The following is a 16,411-nucleotide window of genomic DNA, read 5'->3' as shown; positions in this document are numbered from 1 at the left end:
GTTCAGGTGAAATTGCCTTGAAATCAGAGCCCCAGACTTGTGCACATTCCTCACATTTGTGGCATTCTTGAAGCCATCAGACCACCCCTAATGACAAAGAAAAGAAGACGGACTGGAGGTACAAACAGCAATTATTGAAGCCACTTCCAAGTGGCTATCTCAGGAAAACACATTTCTTTATAGCCACTAAGTGACAGTAAGGATAAGAGAGGGCATGCCAGCTAATGGAAGAACATGAACTGAGAAAGATCCTTCCTGAACTTATCAGCAGGAGAAGACTCTGAGGGGATGGAGATGCCTGGGCACTGAGGTCATCTGAGCTCAATCAGCCACCCTACCACTTCTCGGTCCTGTCTAAATCCAATTGCTTATTTGGATTAGCTCTGCCACTTTGCGATAGATGCTTTAAGGAAATCAAAATAATTTACTGCACTAAGTGAAATTACATGACTAGGACTAGCTAGGCAATTCAATGTGGAGGCAGAGCCATTTTGTTCATTAGCACTGACCTTAGACAAATTATTAAATCCTCCATTGCTCCAGTGACCTCATGAGTCCAGTGGGAATATTATCACCAACTCATTACTGGACAACTCCTGAGAGAAACAGATGAAAAGAGTTGGGTATTGGTGAACTGTACTCTATAATTTTCTACATATTTTTATTTTTACCTCCAAGAACAAATTAGAAATAGTCCATATTCCAAGCCCCTGTCCCTGAAATCAAATGAGGAAATGACCGAGTCCATAGATAAGCATCATATTTTGCCTAACACTGAACACTAAAAGGAGACCAATAAAATGTTTCTATTAACAGAAGAGCTTTTCTTCATTCAGTGTGTGTGTGTGTGTGTGTGTGTGTGTGTGTGTGTGTACGAAAGAGCCAACTACAAAATTACAATGCTGGATTGTCAACAGAGCCTAGGAGTCTGAGTAGTTTGAGATAAGCAAGAGTGACATAAGCACCATTAGCACTGATTCTTTTCAAATAAATATTCTGTAACTGTCTCGTAAGCTAAGTCTTCAAATGAGGAAGTCGCTGAGCCAGTAGGCTAGATGCCATGTTCCTGGCCATCAAGGTGGCCCTATGTTCAGTGTCTGCCTACTAATGGCATTTCTTGGAGCTACCTGGGAACCTCTCCCTAAGCAGCACTGGTCCTTCAGGCTTAGCCAGCTGGGATTGCTATGCCATGGCCCAAGGGCAGGCCAATTAAGATTCATTATGTCACATCAAGAGAAGAATTCCAAACACTGGGCCCTTCACCAAGAATGCAGCATCCTCACCCTCCCACTTCAAGCCCTGAGATGTTTTCAGTAAAAATAACCTTAGCTAATCATAACTGCTGGGGAGGATAGAGATAATCTCAGTGAGGTCACAAGGAGCTAAAAAAAAAAGTCTTTAGAGATCAAAGAGGTATACTAAGAAGGGGTCAGAAAATTCAGGATGTAATGACTCATTTTATATCCTTCTGTTCTTTCTGAGCCTCAGATGGGGCTGGGATGCTGTGCTGGGATGAGTGGCGGGGAGTCAGGACTTACACTGAATCCATTCTTAGTTCCATGCTGAAAAGAAACCTCATTTTACTGTCTCAAATAAATTAGTAGTATGCACCTAAATAACGCTTACAACAGAGAAAGTCCTCATTGTGACAGACTTGTAAAAGGCAGTTGCAGGAAATTGCACAAAATAAGCAGAATAAATATTACTGGAGTGAACTGGATGCTTTATGCAACAACCACCTGACACTCCAACTTCCTTTCAAATTTCATTTTTCCTCCCCTCTCTCTTTTTGCCAGATGAATGTACTTCCAGCTGGACTTAGGAGAAGCAATGGTGTCAAACAACGACTTGTTAAGAAATACACACCTGTCATAAATGCAAGACTCTCTCAGGGGATATATTGAATTGCGTTCCCTGCTTCCTATGAAAAGGTGCAATGAAAAAATGAATTAACTATCAACTACCAGATGTTTCTAGCATCTCTATTAGTTTGGGAAAGATGAAACAATTGCTGCATTGTACAGATGTATATCTCACATAAACATAAGCATTTAGGATGTGGGAAGAAGGCTCAACTAAATGTGTCTTGAGAATAATTGATCTTTTCTTTTTGGCAATGCTTCATAATAACAGGAAGAAATCTCTTCTTTTCCTTAAATTGACACATTTTACACCAACACAAAGAATAAAAGGACATTTTTCTAATGGTATGGTCATATGGATATGAATTTTCAGTTTCACTTTGCTTCACTGCATCAATTATAATTATCTTGAACTTCCAAGTGATTCTCAGACATGGACATTTCACGATTTGAAAGCTTTCTAGTTATAGAAAGTTTTAAGTACTGTAAGTCCCATTCTCCAAATAATAAAAATGGATTCCAGTGAGGAGAGATGGTGTGGTCAATGGTGTGGGAAGTACAGAGCTGCCTGCACTTTAAAAATATTAAAAAAGAATATATACAAAAATGTTTGGGTTACTTTTGACTTCACAATATAATGCCAATGTTCAAGTATACAGAGTGGTCATCAATATGTGTCATTCAAGAAAAGGGACAGGACTATATTCTGGCAACAGCGTCAATCTCTGCTCCTGGCTCCATGTTATTGTGTCTCCCAAGTGATTGTGCTCTGAATTTAGCCTCTGTCATCTCAGTTCCAGAAGAGAACTATGCAATGGAAAGCAGAGGGGGGACACCATTCTGTGCCAAGTATGACAGGGCTCACAAACAGGCTTTACTCAGATTCAGCTCATCTGCCAAATCTGATGGCTCTCCCCTAGTGGCTGCCTAGGCCCTTTCTGAAGGATTCTGAGATTGTATCTGGGTTTAGGCAGAGAGAAGGTAGAAGTCTATTGACAACATTTGCCAGCACTCCAGAATGAGAGGGTGTCAGCTCATGTGCAGAAATTTTCCAGCTTGGGGCTTAGCAGCAGTTAAGAGAGTAGGCTTTGTGATCGACCAGACCTCAGTCGAAAACCACAAGCTCAGACGCACTAGGAAACTTATTTTAACTGCCCTATGATTGTTTCTTCTTCTCTTGAGTATGGGCTACTATGAAAACTACCCGAAAGGGCCATTGTAGAGATTAAATGAGATAATGTGTATAAAGAGTTTTGCCCATTTCATGTCACAGAGTAAGAGCTACAAGAATGACAACTGTGGCTGTGGCAGTAATAGTAGCTCTACCAACAGTAATTGCAGCAGCAGTTAAGAATAGCAGTAGTTCAAGGACACAGCTCTGAAATCTTTCTGGTATGGATTAGAGACCAAAACAAATGCTAAAGAGAAAGAGGGAGAGCATGTGCATGAGAGAGGTGTTCTGACCAGCCCAGTAAACTGGAACCAAAACAATCATTGGAAATTATGGCCCAAAGGCAAGCATTCTTGGATGGAAGTGACTCCCTGAGTCTCAGAGGTTTACCCTTCTCTCTCGGGTGCTCCCAGTAATGTGGCATATGCCACATCAATGGAACTAAAATTGTGCCAACACTCCTGAGGTAAAGGGTATGGTTTAAACTGAGTGAAATGAGTACCAGCTAAGAAAGAAATAAGGCAGTGATAGGTGGTCAGAGGCTACTGAAAATCTTTAAGAGGAAGAGAAAACAGAAACAGAGGGGAAGCCACCATCCCTTGAGCTGATCCCTCATACTCCTGGGACCGGCTCTTAGGACCCCATTTTTTTGAACAGCACCCAAATGTGACTTATCAGATGACTTGGAAAGTTGAAAGCATGTGTGGAAGAGTGAAAAAGAAGGAGTTGGTGAGCAACTGAATGCTCACAACACGAGTGGGGAGTATGTGCCCTCTGGATACTGGAGCCACTAATTGTAGCAGAGTGGGTTTGTAAGGATCAAAGATTGTGGGTGGTTTACAAAGGCTGTATGCTCCAGTAGAAGTATGGTTTGATTTGTTAGAGAAATAATGGCCACCTTCCAGACCAACAATGAGAAAAGAACAAATTCAGAGGGAGGAGTTTAAAAGAATTTTAAAGAGCACTCTTGGTGGAATAATAAAGGAATAGCAGCTTACAGATCATAGATGTTGATTCCTGGAATAAACCTTTGAGATCATTTAATTTAACCCTATTATTTATAGATGAAGAAATACATGTCTTACGGATAACAGACCTGTGGAAATAACATATTAAAACGAGTTATTGTACTAGAAAGAGGGAGAGAGTCCAGAAATGGATATGTAGACTTTGGAGTTGTCTAGGCTCCTGTAGTAATTGAAATCATATATGATAATACACTTCGCCCTAGCAGAAGGAAGAGATGCATTTCAGCTTCCAAGCAAAGCATGTAGAGAGTGACACACCCATAGTGAAATGGCCAAATGGACACCACCCAAACATAGATAACTGTATGGTTCAAACCATGTGAATAAATAGAGAAAGTTGGACAGTTATATTTCACATGTTTTGGCATATCAACTGAACTCAAATTATTTTTTACTCTTGGGATGAATCTTTCTGCTTTTTAAAGATTACTAAGGAAATAAAGGCAGATTCAAAATGTACAGAGTGTGATATTGGTTGGCTAAAGACTATAAATATATAAATGAAAAAGAATATAAGAAACCTTTAAAATTTTTGTTGGTAAACACTGAAAATACTTAGCTCTGAGGTGAGTCAAATACTTATATTACAGATTTGCAAAACCAGTTGGTCACTCTTGAAAGCAAACCTATATGGGTTAAAATAGTTTCAATATTAAATAATGTGGCTCTACAATCTCAGATAATTCCAATAAAAATTATGAAATGTATATACAAAGAGGAGGGAAAAATAAAAACAAGCTAATGACCTCATCTTATGTGGGACTCAAATAATTGTATTTCCTTTATGAAATCGACAATTAGAGATATATAGGCTGTATTTTTCATTTTAATGCTATTATAATGAAAATATATTCAGTGTTTCTAGAGGAAAACGGCCCAAAAATTAACTACTAATAGTTATGAACACTTACTATGTACCAGGCACAGTCAAGATAATTATTTCTATAGCTCTCTTAATAACACTGTGAAATGGGTACTATTTTTATACCCATTTTACAAATTTTATAAAGGATGACATTTAGGTACAAAGAATTTAAGAGTGGGGCGTCTGGGTGGCTCAGGTGGTTAAGTGGAAGACACTTGATTTCAGCTCAGGTCATGATCTCAAGGTCCTGGGATCCAGCTACATATCGGGCTCCATGCTCAATGGGAAGGTGGCTTGAGGATTCTTTCTCTCCCTCTACCCCTCCTCTCTCAAATAAATAAATCTTAAAAAAAAAAAAAAAGAATTTAAGAGCTACTGATTCTTAAAATGTTGAAATGGATCCAAGCTCAGGCAAGCATGTGTTTGAGCTAATGGTCTTAACCAATATTCTACACATGCATCAAAAAATGGAAACTAAAAAAAAAAAACTAAAAAAAAAAAAAAAACAAAAAAAAATGGAAACTAACAGGATCAACAGAAAAACATTCTTTAAAAAGCATAAACCAAAATGTTAGAAGATCAAACATAAAAGTATAAAAATAAACATAAATTTTTTAGATTCATTTAAATATTTAAGTAATAGAACTTTATGTTATTTATAAGAGAATATATAGAATAAGATGTAGAAATATTAAAAATAAAAGGATAGGAAATATGTTTCAAGCAATTACAAGAAAAAATAGGAAACATTAAATTCAGAATATAATAAAAATAATAATATTACACTGATCAGAAGTATAATCCACAAAAAAATATAATAGTCAACATCAGTGCTAATAGAAACTTCCATGACAATGGAAATGCTCTATACTTGTGCTGTCCAATATGGTAGACTCTAGTCAATTGTGGCTATTGAGCCCTTGAAATACAGATAGAGTAGCAGATGGACTGAATTATTGTTAAGTAATAAAAATTTAAATAAAGCCACATGTGGTGAGTGACTACAATATCGAACAACACATGTCTGGGTTTCAGTATATATGTAGTAGATGTTACTAAAATTAAAAGGAGAGTTTAAAAGGAGTATGTTTTAATGTTAGATTATAAAACAATCGAGGGGCGTCTGGGTGGCTTAGTCGATTAAGCATTTGATTCTTGGTTTCAGTTCAGGTTGTGATCTCGAGGTTGTGGGATTGAGCCACACGTTGAGTTCTGTGCTTAGTGGGGAGTCTGCTTGAGATTCTCTCTCTCCCTCTCCCTCTGCCCCTCCCTGTACATGTACTTTCTCTCTCTAAAATAAATAAATCTTTAAAAAATAAATAAAACCATCTTGAAATATTAAATAGACCAAAACCAAATAAGAATGTAGATACTGTGAATAATTGCTAAAATTACCTAATAGTTACATATAGAACTTTGCTCTCTACAAAGAATGTGTATCCACATTCATAAATGTCTACAAATATCAGCCACAAAAAAAGAACAACAACCCTATTTTTAGATTTCCCCAAAGTGGAAATTTTCCTGGCTACAATGCAACAAACTAGAAATTCATAACAAAATTTTAGTTAAAAACACACAAAATTCAACAAGTTGGAAATTTTAAAGTATTTTTCTAAATTTTTATCAATTTATAATGGAAATAAGCTCTGCAATTAAAGCTAATTACAACTTCAAGATATATAGGCTGGGTCAAAATTATATCCAAAGGCAATTTCACAGATTTTATTGATATTAATAAAAGAAGACAATGGAAATGAATGAGCTAACTCAATTAAGAAGTCAGCAAGAAATTAGGTGGGGGTGATGGGGATTAAGGAGCACACTTGTGATGAGCACTCAGTGTTATGTGGAAGTGATGAATCTCTATATTATACACCTGAAACTAATATTACACTGTATGTTAACTAACTGAAATTTAAACAAAAACTTTAAAAAAGAAGTAAACAAGATTATAAGAAAAGTCAGGGAAAGGAAATAGAAGTAATTATAAAACCAAATACTTGAATAATTGAAAAATAAAGAAATACAGGGAAAAACTTTAGTCAAGTTTTAGTAAAAAAAATATTAAGTATCAAACACAAAAATGTGAAAACAAGAAAGGGACATATATAACAGTATATAACAGTCAGAGATTTTTTAAATATTAAAATATTATAATCATATCCCAACACATTTAAAAATCATAATAAATGGATTATTTCTAGTAAACTATAAATTACTACACTGACAAAAGAAGAAATAGAAAGATTCTGATTATCACGAAAACTTTTAAAAATTTCTTCTATGGTTTCAAGAATTATCTCCCCAAAGTTCCACCATGTCTACAGAGTTCTCCAAATGAGTTCTATCAAATCTTCAAGAGACAGAATACTGCTGTTCTAGAAACATTTCAGACCATAAGAAATATGTAACCATAAGGCTGATTAAAAACCTGACAATAGGGACGCCTGGATAGCTCAGTGGTTGAGCATCTGCCTTCAGCCCAGGGCATGATCCTGAAGTCCCAGGATCAAGTCCCACATCGGGCTCCCTGCATGGAGCCTGCTTCTCCCTCTGCCTGTGTCTGCCTCTCTCTGTGTGTCTCTCATGAGTAAATAAACAAATCTTTAAAAAAAAAAACCTGACAAGAATATAGAGAAAATTATAGCCTAAAATATTCTTAAGTCCATAGGCAAAAATCAACATTGAATAAAAGCAAATCAAAAGAGTACTAAAACAACTGCTGTATATTATTCAAATGACACGGGAAACATGGGATTTATCTAAGATTTACTACTAGGAATTTTATTATTTTGATTAAACATTTGAATATGCCAAAATAGAAAAACATTATTTCAAATAGATTTAACATCTATTTTGGGATATTTTGTTAAATTCAATACTTGTTTCCAATTTTTAAAAATCCTAGACTCCAGAAATACAGGACTATTTCTGTAACATAATAATTAGCATCTCTGTTAGGAAAACCGTCTCACACTTAACTGTTAAGTACAAATGAATTCTCATGGAAATCAAGAGCAATTCAGGATGTCCAATAGCACCACATTTTCTAAATTTGTCATAGAAGTTGTAGCCCATGTACTAAGACATGAAAGAAATGAATATCTATAGCTATTCTTGTAGAGAGGGAAAATTTCTACTTTGCGACTGATTTTATCCATCTAGAAAACCCAGTTGAAATTTCTATGTTTTAGGTTCAAATCAGGTTTCAATATGCTCATTGAAGAAATACTTTAAAAGGAGATTAAAACTCAAAAACTATAATTTCATATACTATATGATACCATTCATGTGAAATTCTAGAAAAGGCAAAATTTTAATGAAAGATCTGCTATCTGGGGCTAGGGGTGGGGAGAGGGCATTCACTCTGAAAGGGCCCTGGGAAACTTTTGATGAGGGTGGTGACAACTGATTATATACAATACCACACAAGTCATTATACTGCATACTAAACATGGGTGAGTTTATTGCATGTAAATAATTCCATTCAAAAATGTATTTGTTAGAAAGAAAGAAAACCACATAAGCAGCCTGTAGTCTCACTACTCAGACACAACCATTATTAATACGTTGGTGTATTTCACAACATTTATCATAAACATTTTTCATTTGTAAACATAATTGGGATCACTTAGCCTTTTCGTTTTCATTACGTGCTCTTCAAAATCACCATTTTCATTGGCTACCTAATATTCATTCATTAAATTTCATTGGCTACCTAATATTCAATCAAGTAATAGGAATTTACTTAATGGTTAAAATTATTTAATCACGTATCTATTGTTGCTCTTACTGGTTACCACCAGTTATTTACTTATGCAAACATTACCGAGAAGAAATTTTTCTACAAGAAGTCCTTTTTTCCTTCAAAATTTAGAAATATTTTAAAGGATATATTCCCAGAAGTATAATATTGAGCCAAACAATATAAACATTTTCAAGGCTCTTGCCAAACCTTAGATTTTTGCCAAAAGAGCCATACAAATTCATACTACCTCCAGCAATGCTTAATGCCCTTTTCACTCCTCCAGAATTGGATACTATCATTTTTAAAATCTTAAAGACTTCCTAATGACCTCCCCCCGTAGCCTTTCAGCCACAATTAATTCCTCTAATTTCTTGTGTGTCAAGCTTTTCAAAGCTGCTTTTTCTTTTTGTTTCTGACTTCATTACCCCCTTTCTCTTCCTTCTTCCCTTGTCTCATCCACCTTGTTCCCCCTCTGCCCACAGACTGGTTTCTACTGTCACTAATGTCTTCCTTTTATATGGAGTAGTATGCTCATTATAAATCTGGGAAAGAAGGTTTCACCTAGGCCAAAACAGAATAAAGTATGGGAACAACAGCTCTTCCCTGGAAACTTAGCACAGAAAATAGAAGAATCAAATGCATTTCAGAGACTGGAATGTGAGAGGCCAGAGACTGCAAGACCATCTTAGGGATAGGGAGTCTGGGAAAGCAGAGAGTCAAGGAATCAGGCTTGAAGGCTGTCATTTCCTTTCTTAAATCTTTCCTTTAAAAAAGGGCAAATATCTGGGGGTAAAAGAGTCACTGGGCCCTGGTGAGAAACAGACACACAATAATCACAGGAATAATAATTTCAGAAGCTGACCTTTCCAATTTGGATTCCAGGGTCAGTCATTTCTTTGGCTCTCCTTGAAATCTTTGATTTGTTCACCATGTCCACTTCTGTCAACCTCCACCTGCAGTCGTTTTTTACTTTCCCCACACTTGGGTTTGTACTGAAGACTGCTAAATAATTACATAAGTGCTGCTGGTTACCACTACAAAACTAGATGCAATCAGGGTCATTCTGCTTGGGATTCATCGTATAAGTTACCAGGAGAAACGCCAAGTAAATGTAGGATGAAGGGGCATGGAATGTGATATTGGTGGTGATTTCTTATATGAGATAATGGGGGAAGGGTCCCCCTCTACTTTGAATCTAAGAGGCAGAGGGAGAGGGCAGAGATGACTCCAGATAAGATGGGACAGAATGGCAGCAGCACATTAAAGGAATAGAGAGGGATGTCTGGGTGGCTTAGTTGGTTGGGCGTCTGACTCTTGGCTTCAGCTCAGGTCATGATCTCAGGGTTGTGGGATCGATCCCCATGTTGCTCAGCACAGTCTGCTTGGGATTCTCTCCCTTCAGCTTCTCAAATAATAAAGGAACAAATAATGTCCTCCTCTTCCTGTCATTCTCCAAGATGAAGAAATATGTGCCAATAGGTGAGTCTGGGAAATTGAGTATTCAAAAATCACAGATGAAGAGTCAATGTACTCCAGGGCTACAAATCTAAAAAGAGGAAGTAAGCTGACTCTGGTCTTTTAAGGATATTGCCAAAGCTGAGTCACTAGAAGAACTGTAATTAAAATGCCCTGGTTAGAAATGATTACTAACTTCAATCAAATTCTGTAAAGAAAGGATTATGAAAGGTGTACATGTGCTAAATGTTTCAAATCATGTGAACATGTAGACTTGAATTTTCTTATTTAGATCATCTGTTGAGAGCTCAAACTAAGGTGTCTGGACTATTAGCATTATGCTGGTTTGGTTGCCTTTCCAAAAATACTGGAGGGTAGTACTCACATAAGTAAACTCTTCAGGTTGTCTGCTGTCATTTATCATAAGGAATTGTTTGTGGGATTGTCTGTTTAGGAATCTGTAAATGAAAATGAAGACTGCCTGTTTTTTATAGAGGAGATTCTCTATAAAAATTCTCTTGGTAGGAAATCTGTATTATAAATGAAAAACTAAGAAACAAAAGATTTTCCACTAGGTATGCCAATGCATGTCTAACTCTTTTTCTAAGTGCAACCTTCCCCTCATGAGAATTGGTCTAAGATGTGGCAGGGTGATGACTGACTAGATCCAAGATGGGTCCATGATTCAATGGAGTTAATCCTCCCATACGGCCTACCATGAAAAAGAGTCAAGCCAATCAGATTACTGCCCCTGGAAATTTAAATTAGCAAATGAAAAAGAAATGTGGGATTTTCCTCCCTACTCTTTAGAATGATCAAAAGTCTAAGCTAAAAGGCAATGAGGTAGAAGAAGGGTCACAAGCAGGATCCCCAGAGTTGTTTTAGTGCAGAACCTGGGTAGCCATTCTTGGCAACCTTGGCAATGAAAATAGAAACTGTGGTTAGGAGGATACACAAGTCATAACTAAGCTAAAGCTACAAGGTAAGGAAAAGATAGATGGAGTGGGGAAAATGAATGAACCAGCCACAGTGGCTGCAGGGGAGCAGTCCACCCTGAAGGCAGAAAAAAGGGGGTATATTATCTACAGATAATCTAAAAAGAATAATAAAAGTGGCTAAAAGCTGGTTGTGTTTTCATTATTACCATGCACCTGTGATGCTAAACAACATCAATGATAAAATACTACTAAGTCCCTTGCCCCTGATGTTGGTATACCACTGGTTAATGAGTAGTGAAAGGAATAGAAATCCAGAGTAAGGGTGAGACTTCATTAGGAGAGGACCATGTGGGGTGTGCTTGAGGTAAATTAGAGAGGCTCAGTTCCTTGCAATCAAAATATTAAGCTAACAGCAATTCACCAATCTCAGGACCCTCACCCCATGCGCTTAATGCTTGCTCTATTGTATTTATTGTATGTACATTACACCCTCTAAAACCTTGAATACAGTGTTTGCAAGATGAATTAGTAGTTGACATTCCAATGTATGCTGTGTGGAATATTCCAGTGAAAAGGAGACATTTTATAAAATAATACAGCCTTCATGTCAAGGTGAGATAAAATAAAGACGTGGATTTCTAACAACTAAAAGACTCAAGTCTGTTTGAGCATCTCTCTGGTTTTCTTTCTACCTCACTTATGAGCCTTCTCCAGTTTTCTGTCTCCTTTACTGGTTTCTTTCTACCCCTTAAGATAACACCTCCCCAGCTCCCTACTCAGATCACTGCCCCTTTGTCCCTGCCCACCCTCCTATGTTTACTCTATCCAAGTCCATGACTCCAACTACCACTTAATTACTAATGAGTCCAAATTTTAGCTGCAACATTGACCACTCTAAAGATCTCCCACCTATGTTTCTCTTTCAAGTACCCAAAATTCACTATGTCTAAAACCAAATTCATTTCAGGACTTGCCTCTTCCACTGTATTTCCCATCTTAATAAATTTCATTGCCATTCACCTAGTTACTGAAACTTGAAAACTTGAGTTGTCTTTACTTTCTCTCATTCATTATCCATCACTTTCAATGTCATAAAGCTCAACTGATTCTTCCCCTAAAGATACCACAGCCCCACCCCCTATTCTATTCTTCACAGTAGCTATGATACGCGGGCCTCATTATCTTTCATGTGAACTATGCTATCAACTTCCAAACTGGTTTTCCCATCATGAACAATTCTTCACTTCTGCCTCCTACTGCCACCAGGATTCTCACTTGAAAATACATCAAAATAACTTTGTCAGTTTTCCAGGTAAAGTCTAGAGGTTCCCTATTTCCTATGAGAGAAGGTCTATATTAATCAGAACTATATCTTAATTCTCCCAAAGTCTGATATCAACTTCCTTTAATTTCATCTTATATTTCTCCCTACTCCAGCCTTACCACCAATAATCCAATTGAAACTATCCTTGTCATATACCAAACTTGGTCTATGTCTTTTAAGTCCTTTTCTTTTAACATCCTCTTCCCTCTACCTTGTATGAACCATAAATACCTACATATTTCTATCAGTCAAGATGCTTGGGTCCACACCATAACTGCTCTAGCAAGAAAAGACATTATAGGATATTAGTCACGCATGTCATCTTTTGAGTGGTATGTGAAAACTTAAAGAATCTTCAGGAAAACCAGGGGGCCAGTTTGTTTGCTCTGAAGTCAAAAACAATATCCAACTGCTCAACCTTCCTCCAATTGACACAGCTTTCCCCTTTCCTGCATAGCTCACACCAAAACTTTACTTCTGTCTCCAGAAGACAAATCCCACATACTTACTATTTCTGTTGTTCACTTCTATATCAATGTCTCCTACAGGCAGCTCTGACTGCTGAAATCTAGATCATGGGCAAGTGTCTAGCTCCAAGTGTGGCTGGGGGGAGAGTTTTTTTGCCTTCTGTTTTGGGAGGCAAAGAGTTTCCCAATTATTAGAAGAGGGTTTAAATGGATCTAGGCAGCTACCATCCACCACATCCTTCCTCTTTGATGGCCAAATTAATATTCCCCTTCTAAGACTCATCACCACATTCCCTCAGGCATTGGGCTCCCAATTTCATGGCTCATACCTGTGCTATGGCATGCTTTACTGAAATTGTATGTTTGTGTTTCCCTCACTCCTAAACCCTTAAGTATCATGGGTGTGCTTGATCCTTTTTTGCATTATTCTCTTCTCCCTATGTAACATGTAGCCAATGTCTGGCATATGGTAAGAACTATGGTAAGAACTTAATTAATGTTCTTTTGGGAGAAAGAGTTAAAACTGGAGAGGTCCTAATTCAAATTTTCTTTATCTGCAAATAATTCAGTGATACACGTTTAGCTGAATTCTCTTTTACTCAATACTCCCAATCCCAGGGAATATTTAAAACTCTGATACAATAATATAGCATTGTAAGGCACAATGTTTCTAACCAATATTAAAAACTTTTAAATAGTTTGTGGTTTCCTAATATCCCCAAGGGAAATTGGAACTCTAGCATGAGCCTTTCCAAGATTTAGCAAGGCACACGCAATTTGAATTCAGAATCCCATGATATTATTAACAGAGATGTGACTTTGAAATGGAAACATAGTAGTGGCGAAGAGTCCAGAGAGGGGACCTCAACTGTAAAAGTCATTTAAAATGAGTTCTGTTTGTTTTGTTAATAACCATGGGATTTGTATCGATGTTACTTTGCCTTCACTTTGACATCATAAAGTGGTCTCCATGGACCTGCTGACAGCTTCATGAGCTGATTGTGACAACAGTCTATGTCCAAGGAGAAGGAATAGGCAAGTAGGGAGTACGTATTTTTATAAGAGAACATAAAGAGAATAGTAAATAAGCAAGTTTCCTTTCTTTCTTTGAAATATATATGCTTGAATTTTTGAAAAGAAATTGGTCATTTGGAGCCAATTCAAGGTATTTAACATCGATCTTTGATAGCCACTTAGTCAAATTAATTGTTATGAATCAGTTCTGTGCGTGAAATTCACATAGGACCCAAATCGTGGCTTTGGGCCCTGTCCTCTAAAGTGTGCAATTCCATGGCCCTATAGTCTTGTCATGTAGACAGTATCTGCAGGCAATGCAAAAGAAGTAGGGGAGGCTTAACTGGAATAAATATAAAACATATTAGGAAATACTATATGTTGGCAAATTGAATTTAACTAAAATATCAAAAAGAAAAAAAAGAAAACACTCAGGAAAGATACATCCTAGGACCACGCTCAGTAATCAACTGAGAATAAAGGTAGAAAAACAAAGTCAATTTTAATATTTAAATCCATTCTTCTCTCCCCATTTTTAAAAATTTTTTTTTATTTATTATGATAGTTACAGAGAGAGAGAGAGAGAGAGGCAGAGACACAGGCAGAGACACAGGCAGAGGGAGAAGCAGGCTCCATGCACTGGGAGCCCGACGTGGGATTCGATTCCGGGTCTCCAGGATCGCGCCCTGGGCCAAAGGTAGGCGCCAAACTGCTGCGCCACCCAGGGATCCCCTCTCCCCATTTTTAAAGATTTTATTTACTTATTCACGAGAGACACCGAGAGAGAGGCAGAGACACAGATAGAGAAGCAGCTCCTCGCAGGGAGCCCAATGCGGGACTCGATCTCTGGACTGGGATCACACCTTGAGCTGAAGGCAAACGCTCAACTGCTGAGCCACCCAGGCGTCCCCTTTACCCATTTTTAAAGATGAAAACATAAAATGAAAAGCTTGACACTGAACCTAAGTCATCCATTTCCTCTCTCATAACTAACCTTTTATAATTTCATAGGAAAATCAAGTGACCGTCTTTGGGTTAAATGCACATTCACCGTAGTAGCTGTACTTGTGAACACAGCACAATGTATAGAGTCATCAAATCCCTATGTTGAACGCCTGAAACTAATGTAACATTGTGTGTCAACTATACTTCGATTAAAAAAAAGAAAAGAGTGAAGCTTAACATTTCATAAATTCTTAATACAGTAAAATTTATTTCCTGGCTAAAACTTTTTTTAAAAGACCAGAAAGAATCCAGTTTGAATTCCTACAGTAGTATGTTTATTATCATAGTAGTATACAGGGCTACTTTAAACATACTGTGAGTACTACAGTACAATATAGATAATTTACTTTCCAATTATGACAGCCCAGGTTTAATTTCATGGTAGACTTGGCTAGCAAGGAAGGATGGACTAGCATTCACCTGTGGTCTCCATACAGTTCTTGGCTTAATTTCACCAATGTAGTGGGTGAGCTATGAGGGGCCATTAATTAAAGTCCAAAAGACCATGTGGGAGATGAATGTTTATTCAATGAAACTACTATTTTTCTCGGTCCGTTTCTGCAGTTTGTGAGTAAGATGCCATCAGATGAAGAAAAGAGAGCATTTTAGAAATGTTTGTACTTCCAAATATTAGGTTGAAATTCAAACACTGCTCCTAATAAATTTTGACAGTGTTTATATGTGTTTTTAATCTAATCGTTTATATATTCTTTTTTCTTCTAAAATGATTAATCTGTTAGTGCATGTGGCTTTGGCAAATAGCAGAATTGTGTTTTTACAGCTATGGTCACGCCAGTCTATACATAGTTAGGACTTCTCTTTCTTCCTACAGCACTTCAGTATTAGATTTCTCCCCCTCAGCCTTTCATCCATCACCCGTTCTCTGGTCTATTTTTCTTACTTCTCTGTTTCCCTTCCCTTCTTCTGCCTTATGTACTTATGCCATTATGTACTGTAGTAATACAGAGCTATATTTTTATTTATGAAATCTCTTAAATAAAATGGAAATGATAATATTAACTTCATTGGGTTCTTGTGAGGATATCTGTGAAATGCTTGCAACACTGCTGGGTATAGAGGGAAAGTTGTGTACATTTAAGGTAGCAAAAAATACCTTAATTTTTGGTAGATTTTGCATAGAATTTCATAATCCTTGTTCTTAATTTAAAAGCAGGTGATGGGGATGGAGGAGAGCACTTGTCATGACGAGCACCAGGTGATGTATAGAAGTGTGGAATCGCTACATTGTATGCCTGAAATTAACATAACACTATATGTCAACTGGAATTTAAATAAAAATCTTTAAAAATAAAAGCAGATGAGTGACATATCTAGCATTTCTCTTATAAAAGCAACCTGAACAATCTTCTCTTTAGTTATTCTTCAGTTTTCTCTCCTGCTCCTATGAATTCCCAGAGTTCCTAACTCTGGCCTTCACTCCAGAAAACCGCCCATATATACAACATTTTGCACACATTCCAAGGCTCTCATCAACATCTCTGATTCATCTATTGGCTACTTAGTTGTCCGT

General features: G+C 37.1%; 1 long non-coding RNA gene across 2 annotated transcripts; it reads left to right on the top strand.

Annotated features, from left to right (window-relative positions):
* Positions 1 to 12,220: 12,220 nt before the first annotated feature.
* On the top strand, positions 12,221 to 16,185 carry LOC144307976 (uncharacterized). Of its 2 annotated transcripts, none has more exons than XR_013374610.1 (3): positions 12,221 to 12,382; positions 14,441 to 14,572; positions 16,052 to 16,185. It is a non-coding gene; the product is annotated as an uncharacterized LOC144307976 (long non-coding RNA). The 2 variants fall into 2 exon arrangements; XR_013374611.1 differs by lacking the exon at positions 12,221 to 12,382 and adding an exon at positions 13,893 to 14,026.
* Positions 16,186 to 16,411: the final 226 nt, after the last annotated feature.

This window comes from Canis aureus, chromosome X (assembly GCF_053574225.1).
Source record: "Canis aureus isolate CA01 chromosome X, VMU_Caureus_v.1.0, whole genome shotgun sequence".
Lineage (NCBI taxonomy): Eukaryota > Metazoa > Chordata > Mammalia > Carnivora > Canidae > Canis > Canis aureus.
The sequence above is the reverse complement of the archived record's forward strand: the minus strand, read 5'-3'. Positions and strand labels throughout refer to the sequence as shown.